This window comes from Triticum dicoccoides, chromosome 4A (genome assembly GCF_002162155.2).
Source record: "Triticum dicoccoides isolate Atlit2015 ecotype Zavitan chromosome 4A, WEW_v2.0, whole genome shotgun sequence".
Lineage (NCBI taxonomy): Eukaryota > Viridiplantae > Streptophyta > Magnoliopsida > Poales > Poaceae > Triticum > Triticum dicoccoides.
In genome coordinates, this window is record NC_041386.1 from 319,650,391 (window position 1) to 319,662,158 (window position 11,768).

Below are 11,768 nucleotides of genomic sequence, written 5' to 3' on the forward strand. Positions count from 1 at the left end.
GGTGGATATGAGTCCGCTAGTGACTATGATGAGGAGACTTTGGCTCTTATTACACATGAAGAACATGGTGGAGATGATTCTGATCATGAGACGCAATACATGGCTCCTGAAGACGCTGACAGGTATGAATGTTTAGTTGCTCAACGTGTTTTGAGTGTGCAGGTCACACAAGCTGAGCAAAATCAGAGGCACAATTTGTTCCATACCAAGGGAGTTGTGAAGGAACGTTCTGTGCGCGTCATCATAGACGGAGGGAGCTGCAACAACTTGGCTAGCATGGAGATGGTGGAGAAGCTTTCTCTCACCACAAGACCACATCCACATCCTTACTACATCCAATGGTTCAACAACAGCGGCAAGGTTAAGGTAACACGTACTGTTCGTGTGCATTTTAGTATTTCTACATATGCTGATTATGTTGATTGTGATGTGGTACCTATGCAAGCATGTTCCTTATTACTTGGTAGACCTTGGCAATTTGATAAAAATTCTGTACACCATGGTAGAAACAATCACTATACTCTTGTTCATAAGGATAAAAATATTACTTTGCTTCCTATGACTCCTGATTCCATTTTGAAAGATGATATTAATAGAGCTAATAAGGCAAAACAGGAGACGAATAAGAGTGAAAATCAGATTGTGGCAAAAGAATTTGAGCAACAAATGAAGCCTAATAATAAACCATCTAGTGTTGCTTCTGAAATTAAATTGAAAAGTGCATGTTTATTTGCCACCAAATCTGATATTGATGAGCTAGATTTCAGCAAATCTGTTTGCTATGCTTTTGTGTGCAAAGAGGCATTATTTTCATTCGAGGACGTGCCTTCCTCTTTGCCTCCTGCTGTCACTAACATTTTGCAGGAGTTCGCTGACGTCTTTCCACAAGACGTGCCACCGGGATTACCGCCTATTCGAGGGATTGAGCATCAGATTGACTTAATTCCCGGTGCTTCACTGCCAAACCGTGCACCATACCGTACCAATCCAGAGGAGACGAAGGAGATTATGCGTCAAGTACAAGAGCTTCTCGACAAAGGTTATATACGTGAATCCCTTAGTCCTTGTGCTGTTCCTATTATTCTAGTGCCGAAAAAGGATGGTACATCACGTATGTGTGTTGATTGTAGAGGCAATAATAATATTACTATTCGTTATCGTCATCCTATTCCTAGGCTCGATGATATGCTTAATGAATTGAGTGGCTCTACAATATTCTCCAAAGTTGATTTGCATAGTGGATACCATCAAATTCGTATGAAATTGGGAGATGAATGGAAAACAGCATTTAAAACTAAGTTTGGATTATATGAGTGGTTAGTCATGCCTTTTGGGTTAACTAATGCACCTAGTACTTTCATGAGATTAATGAACGAAGTTTTACGTGCTTTCATTGGATGATTTGTGGTAGTTTACTTTGATGACATATTGATTTATAGCAGATCTTTGGAAGAACATTTGGAACATTTACGTGTTGTTTTTATTGCTCTACGTGATGCACGTTTGTTTGGTAACCTTGGGAAGTGCACCTTTTGCACCGACCGAGTATCTTTTCTTGGCTATGTTGTTACTCCACAGGGAATTGAAGTTGATAAAGCCAAGATTGAAGCTATTGAGAGTTGGCCGCAGCCCAAAACGGTCACACAAGTGAGGAGTTTTCTTGGCCTCGCTGGATTCTATAGGTGTTTTGTGAGAGATTTCAGCACCATTGCTGCACCTCTCAATGAGCTTACAAAGAAAGATGTGCCTTTTCTTTGGGGTACTGCACAGGAAGAAGCCTTCTCGGTATTGAAAGATAAGTTGACACATGCTCCTTTACTCCAACTTCCTGATTTTAATAAGACTTTTGAGCTTGAATGTGATGCTAGTGGAATTGGATTAGGCGGTGTGTTATTACAAGATGGCAAACCTGTTGCATACTTTTCTGAAAAAATTGAGTGGGCCTAGTCTGAATTATTCTACTTATGATAAAGAATTATATGCTCTTGTTCGGACTTTAGAAACATGACAGCATTATTTATGGCCCAAAGAATTTGTTATACATTCTGATCATGAATCTTTGAAACATATTAAAAGTCAAGCTAAACTGAATCATAGACATGCTAAATGGGTTGAATTCATTGAGACTTTTCCTTATGTCATTAAACACAAGAAGGGAAAAGAAAATGTTATTGCTGATGCATTGTCTCGCCGCTATACTATGCTTTCACAACTTGACTTCAAAATATTTGGTTTGGAGACCATCAAAGATCAATATGTGCATGATGCTGATTTTAAAGATGTAATGCAGAATTGTAAAGAAGGAAGAATGTGGAACAAGTTCGTCGTTAACGATGGATTTGTGTTTCGTGCTAACAAGCTATGCATTCCAGCTAGCTCCGTTCGTCTTTTGTTGTTGCAGGAGGCGCATGCAGGAGGATTAATGGGACACTTTGGCGTGAAGAAGACGGAGGACGTACTTGCTACACATTTCTTTTGGCCAAAGATGAGACGGGATGTTGAGCGTTTTATTTCTCGCTGCACTACATGTCAAAAAGCTAAGTCACGACTCAATCCTCATGGTTTATATATGCCTTTGCCTGTACTTAGTGTTCCTTGGGAGGATATATCTATGGACTTTGTTTTAGGTTTACCTCGAACAAAGAAGGGGAGGGATAGCATATTTGTTGTCGTGGATAGATAGTCGAAAATGGCACACTTTGTACCATGTCATAAAAGCGATGATGCTGTTAATGTTGCTGATTTGTTCTTTCGTGAAATTATTCGCTTGCATGGTGTGCCAAATACTATTGTTTCAGATCGTGATACTAAATTTCTTAGCCACTTTTGGAGATGTTTATGGGCTAAGTTGGGGACTAAACTGCTTTTTAGTACTACTTGTCACCCCTAAACTGATGGACAAACTGAAGTAGTCAATAGAACATTGTCTACTATGCTTAGGGCTGTTTTGAAGAATAATAAGAAAATGTGGGAGGAATGCTTGCCTCATATTGAATTTGCTTATAATCGTTCATTGCATTCTACTACTAAGATGTGCCCTTTTGAAGTTGTGTATGGTTTCCTACCTCGTGCACCTATTGATTTGTCGCCTCTTCCATCTTCGGAGAAGGTTAATTTTGATGCTAAACAACGTGCTGAATTGATTTTAAAAATGCATGAGTTAACTAAGGAAAACATTGAGCGTATGAATGCTAAATATAAACTTGCTGGAGATAAGGGTAGAAAACATGTTGTGTTTGCACCTGGAGATCTTGTTTGGTTACATTTGCGTAAGGATAGATTTCCTGATTTGCAAAAATCAAAGTTAATGCCACGTGCTGATGGTCCCTTTAAGGTGTTAGAGAAAATAAATGATAATGCATATAAACTTGAGCTGCCTGCAGATTTTGGGGTTAGTCCCACTTTTAACATTACAGATTTGAAGCCTTATTTGGGTGAGAAAGATGAACTTCTGTCGAGGACGACTTCATTTCAAGAAGGGGAGGATGATGAGGACATCAATACAATTGTTACACACACAGCCCCTACTGCTATACATACTGGACCAATTGCTAGAGCTCGTGCACGCCAACTAAATTACCAGGTACTTTCGTTTCTTGGTAATGATTCTAATGTTCATGAGAATATGATGCTGCCTAAATTGGATACATTTGTTTTGCTTACAACTGAAGGGCCTAGCTTGGAGAAGGATGAACATTGGAGCAAGAACAAGCATGGAGATGATGGCATGCGCAAGGGGAACAAGAACAGAGTTACAAGTGATGATTTCAGGACTTTGAAGCCACCATAATGGGTGCATGAAGCCTTGGACGAAATATACAAGATGCCACTTCATAAATTTCGTCCCGAGGCTATTTTAGGTGCTGCGTCACCTTATTATTGGGCCAGGCCCATGTAATTTCGAAATACATAAGTATAGGCTATTTTTAGAGTACGTATGTGTGGGGAAACAAGAGATAGGGTTGATTTCGGACCCCTCCACCAAGGGCCACGAAATTCCCCCCCTCTTCCTCCATATATACAGCCCTTAGGGCATCGTTTAGACTGCGGGTTTTGTTTAGATTAAAAGTTCGCCATAGCTGCAACTTCGCATACTTCGTTTGTGTTCAACGACCAGACAAAGGCGTCACAGAACCCCACCTTGATCAATAAAGCTTTCATTTTATATTCGCAATATCCAGATTGCAATCTCAGTTTCTTGCTTGTTCTTCGTTTGCTCGCAGGAAACAGACCCTCGTGGTCAGGTTGATCGTGCTCTGGCGTGGTCAATAACCTCTCGGAGTTGGTTTAGCGATTGCTAAGGCGCGACGTCCTCGCACGTTCGTAGTCGGATCGTCAAAGTCGACTGCCACCAAAGCGATATCCATCATCTCATCGAAAGACGGGACACCTTTGCCTCTATCATAGCGCGTTTAAACAAAACATGCTATAGCTACTCCAGGTAGATATAGCGGTTTTACAGGGAAACCGGTACTGCTATCTTCATTAGCTGTAGCTCTTTTCTCAGAAAAGCGCTGCTGCTATAACCAGTACCTATATAGCAGTTTTCCTGTTTGTTTCCTTCTATTTTCTTTTCCTTTATTTTCTCTCACTTTTCTTTTCTTTTTTCTTGAGAGTAGTGAATGAAGGGAAGGCGATATATATTGCATCACTTGACGGTTATGTATGTATACAGAATAGGAACATATATATTACATCATTGGACCCATCCATAATAATGGCTAAGTGTGTATACAAAATAGGAACATATATATTACATCATTTGACCGATAACATATGGTTCCTCAGTGTTGACGTTTTTGTTTCTGAGTGAGCTTATTTCCCTTCTTGTTGTTGAAGAATAATTGAGCCCCTCGTTGTGACTTTCCTTTTCCATGGAGTACGATTTTTCTTAGGTAATGTAGTATTGATTCTTCTTTTGACGTATACTTCATCATCATCGTCATCTTCCCTCATTGGGTTGCCGTACTAATCGTAGTCTTCCTCGTTGGCGACTCCATCCATTCCAATGATGTTCCTTTTGCCTCTCCACACGACAACACGACTGGGATTGTGCGGATCAGTTATGAAGAAGCATTGTGTCACGTGCTTAGCGTGTACCCATGGCTCGTTTTTTGCGATAGCATTCATGATAGCACTCTTGGCATCGGGTATAGTCATGGTAGTGAAATACCGGTTTTCTCTTTCGACATTCTTAGCCCATCTAACACGGAACATCTCGTGTTGTGCAGTCCAGAGTAGTCAAGATCCCAGATCTCCTCGACCCTTCCATAAAATCTATCAGTTGCGTCGTTGTTGCTGCCCATCATGCATTCCATCGTCACCCCTCAGTTCTGATCATCACTGTCCATATCTTTGGCCTCCGTGTAGAACATGTATCCATTGATATCGTATGCCTGATAGGTTACGAGGTTGGGCGAGGGGCCATGTGCTAAGGCGTATATGAGCAATCCGTCCTTAGAGCTCTTCTCCGGGGGATTAGCAATAATATGCTCTTTGAACCAATGCAGGAAAGTGGAGTTGTGCCCTCTAGTAACTTCGGTGTCCGTCCTGCATACCCCCTGGTCACGATACTTCTTTATGATAATTTCTTTGTGCAGTGCCACGAAAGGATCTACCTCGTCTAGGTGTTGTAGAACTACCAAGTTTGCTCTGTCAAAGTCGCTGCATCGATCTGAGTATGCGACATGCAGTTCCCTGCGACTGTTAGAGTGACCTTCTCCTTCAAGCCTCCCATCGTGCTTGTTAACAGGCAAACCAACACCAACACTAGGCAGCTGGTCTGCGCCATATAGAAAATTATCATAGAAAGAGATGCACTCTTGTGTCAGATAGCCCTGGACGATGCTTCCATCCGGACGAGACATGTTACAAACGAATCCTTTGATGATCCCATTCATCCTCTCAAACGACAGCATGTTGTGCAGGAATGACGGCTCCAGGTCTATTATATCGTCCACAATATGGACACACAGATGCACCATCACATCAAAGAACGTGTGTGGGAAGTACATCTCAAGCTCATTCAGTATCACAATGATCTCTTCCTGTAGCCTTCGGAGCTTCTTCACACTGATAGACTTTTGAGAGATGAAGTCGAAAAAGTTGCAGAGACCAATAAGATTGTCACGGACATGCTTGTCCATTATCCCTCTAAGGGCAACACATAGTATCTGCGTCATCATCACATGAAAGTCATGGGACTTCATTCCGCTGAACCTTTTCTTGTCTGTGTCTAGATATCTGCTTATCTTGCCACAGTAACCGGAACTAACTATGACTCCGGTAAGGCACTTAAAGAATTGATCGATCTCAGCCTAACTTAAGGTGAAGCAAGAAGGGAGGCAATAATCCTCTTCCTTTACTTTCGTGCACATCTTCTCCTACGCCTCTGTCTCCGTCTCTGTCTCGTCTGACTTTTTACGGGGCGGCATGTGCAGATCTTCCCTGATATTCAAATCTTGCAAGTCTTTTCTTGCCTTTGGCCCATCCTTGGTCTTATCCGGCATGTTCATCAGTGTCGCGAGCAAGCTCTCAAGGATATTCTTACATATATGCATTTGATCAAGGCAATGAGGTATATCGAGTTTGTGCCAATACTCCAACTCCCAGAACACAGACCTCGTCTTCCATACCTTCAGCAGCGGCTCCAACGCCTTTTTCATCGTCTTTCCCGGCACGGGGCACTGCTTCCAGTTTTTCAGTAGCTCATCGATTTCGGCGCCGCTCCGCTTACGTGGAGGTCCTCGATGCTCAGCGTGACCATTGAATAGATCTCCATGGTTTCTCCACGGGTCGTCCGGTTCGAGCCATCTTCGATGCCCCATGTACACGATTTTCCCAGACCCTCCATCTTTCCTTGATGTTAGCTGATGAGACGTTGTATCATCCATGCACCGTGTGCATCCTCAATATCCATGGCACACCTGTCCTGCAACATATTCGTAACTGAGATAGTCGTGCACCATCGTGATCAGCGCGACTCTCATGTAGAAATACTAGCCTTTGCTGGCGTCCCATGTCTTGGCTGGTGTTTTCCGTAACGTGTCTAACTCCGCTTGAAGTAGCCCCAGATACACATTATTATTATTATTTCCTGGTTGTTTCGGCCCTTGAATCAGCATGTTCATGTGAATGTACTTCGACTTCATGCACAACCAAGGGGGAGGTTGTACATCCATACAAACACGGGCCATGTGCTATGGTTGGTGTTCTAGGTGCCAAACAGATTCATGCCATCGGTACACGTGCCAAGCATGATGTTTCTTGCATCACATTCGAAATACCAATAGAAGCCGTTCAACGCTCTCCACTGGCCTCCATCCTTCATGTGTCTCAGCTTCGGATCATCTCCATCGTCGGGCTTCTTCCTCTCCGCGTGCCAGCGCATTAGCTTTGCTTCCTTGGGATCTACGAAATACCGCTGGAGACGGGGAGTGACCGGTAACTACCATACAACTTTCTAGGGACATTTCTTCCCGGCCTTCTTGTATCGAGAAGCATTGCACACCGGACAACTTGTTTTTTCCACGTGCTCCTTTCAATAAATTATGCAATCGTTGATGCATGCATGGTATCTAACGTGCGACAGATCAAGAGGGCACACGATCTTCTTGGCCTCATCCACACTAGTAGGACATAGATTCCCCGCAGGAAGAACATCCTTTAGGTACTTGAGATGCTCATCGAGGCTAGTGTCGGTCCATTTATTTTTAGCCTTCGTCTTCAGGAGTTGGAGTGTGAAACTCAAGCGGGTCACCTCAGGATTGCAACCATCATACAATGGAGTGTTCGAGTCTACCACCAATTGCTGCATTTTAGCATGCTCTCTAGAAGCAGCTCTCTTAGTACTCGTCTCCTTGTGAAGCAGTGCTTGAACATGAGGTTCCCGCATGATTGAACTTAGTACGGGCGAACTCTACTGCGTGGAGTCCACGTGCTCTCCGCCGCCATGTCCGGCCCCTTATCCTCCACCATGTCCGAACCCTTCTCCTCCGCCATGTCTGGCCCCTTCTCCTACGCCATGTTCGGCCTCTTCCCCACTGCCATTATCGATCATCTCTTCGTCTTGCCCCGTGTCGTCATTGCCTGCCCCGCCAGTGTCCTCAACATCATCATCCTCATCTTCAATTATCCACCGAGTATAGCCATCCATGAAACCAGTCATGAGCAGGTGCGCTTTGACACAGCCAACATCATAGGGGTCGAGCCAAACTATTCCTTTGCATTTTCGGCACAGACATAAAACCTCTGTCAGGTTATTTTCTTTCATGTCCTGCACCGCCGACCGCAACCACCTGTCCACCATCGTTCCACTAACCATCATGAATGTTTGCACAGTAATAATAAACAAATTTATTATAAAAATGCGTGCATGCATCAAAGTCATACAAAAATTCATCATGACCTTCCCTAAAAAATAGGACATATAGATTTAGAGTTTGCCCGGAATTTGCCGAAACGGAAATAAATCGACATTTCGGCAAAATGTAGGCAACTCAAAAGCACAATTCAGCGTCAACTCATGCCACACAAACAATTTCCATCATATCGCCAAATTATCATATCACACACACATACACATATTTCCATTCTTGAAAAATCATGAAATTTTAATCACCTATCTCGAGATCGAGCACACGGTGGAGATGATGACGTAGGGAGATCAAAAGTGGACAAAGCTCTTCTTGACAAAGATAGATCTAGCTAGGGGGCAAATAGGTCACTTAACTAAATGCTACATCTACCTAGCTAGCTAATTGGGAGGAGACAACTTCAACTAGTGGAGGGGGAAGGGAAAAGAGAAAGGAGATGCATTAATGGAGGTGGTGTAGTTAGCTAGGAGTAATGAAGAGAGAGAAAGGTAGGTAGAAGAGGGAGAGTAATGGGGGGAGAAGTATTGAGGAAGAAGCAAAGTGAGAGAGAGAGGATGTGGGAGGTAGGGGAAAGGTAAGAGAGGAGAAGAGATGGGGGAGGGGAGGAGGGGGAGGGGGAAAGGTGGTATTGCGTCTTAGTAGTAGCGCGGGCGGCAAAATGCACTTCTCATAAGAGCGTAGCAGCATCGTGCTTTCCTCACACGCGCTACTACTAAGAGGGGCCAACCATGTGGCCAATTTCAAAATTAGCAGCAGCAACCAGGGTAAAAAGCGCGCTACTACTATTGCATTAGCAGGAGCGCATGTCGTGACACCGCGCTGCTGCTAAACATAGGTTGGTGGATACTGTCGGTCAATTTTTGTAGCAGCGCGGTTCCGCCAGCATGCGCTGCTGCTAACTTTGTATCAGTAGCGAGTGTTCTGGACGCGTGCTACTGCTATTTTGCACTGCGCTGCTGCTAAGATTCTGTGTATAAGGTTTTCCCTGGTAGTGATCTCCCGCCGCAGACCGAGGATTGACCTCCTATGATGCAACCGCCGCCCACCAACCGAGGATTGACCTCTTCTCCGGTAGCCGCTACCTACGCCGCCGCCATCATCTCTATACGCAGAGCGGATGTTTTTTTGACGGATATCCGCGGAGCGGCGGTTTACACAGTGTCTCACCATAACTCAATTATATGGACAGGGTAGTACATCACGTACGGTTATGTAACATCAACCGTGTCTAACCTACGTGGTCTTCTCACACGGTTTGGTGTGGAAATCGTGTGTGACATTGTAATACCTAATACAAACGACATGAACAAATAGTGTGTCGTATACAACATATATATAGTGCCATTAGTAGTTCCCGACCGTTAGCTTATCTCCACAGTTTCCCTATTTCCGCCAAATCCCTACATAGCCTCCAAATTCCCTCGCGTGACGCTGACATTGAGGGAATGCGGACGAGTGGTGTTGATGGTTTCGGTGCGGCTGCTCCTGCTCGTATCGCCGCCACAACGGTGGTCATCGCCGAGCACTTGCGTAAGGTCATTAGAAGGCAAGTGCACTACGGATTCGAATAATCCTATCAGGTGCCAATCTATCCCGATCTTTTTTAGCATGTGCAAAGTATAGATCCTTGCTGAATCCGTCCTGAATGACCCCCCCCCCCCAGGAAAGCGATCTGCCGCCGGATCCGGAGCTTGACTCCAGACTCCCGCAACACGAGTTCGACTCTGAGTTTTGCGCCACTAAGAAGTACCAAAAGCTGAGTTGTGTGCACGTGCACACTCCCTCTCGACGTGTATGCACAGAGGGATTCGACATTGGCAGGCGGTTTCTCAGTTGCCCCTTAGAGGTTAGTGCTAATTAAGTTCATCATTTTACTTCAGTTAATGCCGCCGCTCATCCAGAATACTATTTAACATTGGCTGGGATATGAGGCTTGTGCCTTTGTTAACTGGCTGGATGAAGAATGGCATGGCAGGGCTCAGAGTGTTATCACCAAGCTCGCAGAAGATAACATAAAGCTGAAGAAGAAACTGGCTGAACTAGAATGTACAATCAGTATGATGAAGCAAGAAAGAATCACTCACAAGCAACAGATGAATGCAAGAGACAAGGAACTAGCATGTCTAGTTGTGGTTGTCGCATTAGCCATGTTCTATGCACTGTTTGCAATGATGATTAGGGGTTTTGTTTGACAGTATTGCTAGAGCACATCTAGATGTGCTCTAAGTAATCCACATCTAAGTCCTATGCCATTGATGTTACGTGAAGATTCGTGCAGATATTTTTGTTTGTATTTTTTCTTTTCCTTTCTAGTTTGATTATTACTGGCTTTAACAATAAGAAGAGCTCAATGTATTGCTTGCCAACTGTCCTACTCCGTTCGTACTGGTACCAGTGCATAATCCCAATACTCGTTCCTTGTTTTTGTCCTGAAAAAGGAAACCAACCAAATAGCCAATAGGAGTCATGCACAACCCCAGGAATTTGGAACGACTGGGTACAAATAATTGCGGTTGATTTTATCAGTGGTTAGATAATATGTCAACCCCCGCTTCAATCCCCGCTTCAATTGACAGTTCCTCTTCTATGCATACCCTGCTTAAGTGTCCACCATCTTCATCATCCCCGGCAGGCCACGCTACACACTGGCACACACTCTGCAGCCATGTCGAGCGATAGCGAGGATGACAGTTCAGCCAGCAGTCTGGCGCCCGATGATAGGTCTACATCGGAATCATCCCGCTCGTCTTCCATGATTAGGGGTCGAGCCCAGACCTTGATTATATCCGGTTCATGGAAGGGACGGTGCCTTAGGAGTCGTCAGACGACAACCAGACGGACGAGGAGCCGTCGGAGGACGACGAAGAGGACGACGACGATGATGAGGAGGAATGGTTGAACGAGGAGGAGGCAACGACGACAACAACGACAATGATGACGGCGGCGGCGATGAAAAGCCAACTAAGGGAGTCCTAGAATAGGGGGTCTTCGAACAGCCGGACTATATCCTTTGGCTAGACTATTGGACTATGAAGATACAAGATTGGAGAATTCGTCCTGTGTCCGAATGGGACTTTCCTTGGCGTGGAAGGCAAGCTTGGCAATACGGATATGTAGATATCATCCCTTGTAACCGACTTTGTGTAACCCTAGCCCCCTCTGGTGTCTATATAAACTGGAGGGTTTAGTACGTAGGACAATAGACAATCATACCATAGGCTAGCTTCTAGAGTTTAGCCTCTACGATCTCATGGTTGATCAACTCTTGTAATACTCATATCATCAATATGAATCAAGCAGGACGTAGGGTATTACCTACATCAAGAGGGCCCGAACCTGGGTAAAGATCGTGTCCCCTGCCTCCTATTACCATCTGCCCTAGACGCACAGTTC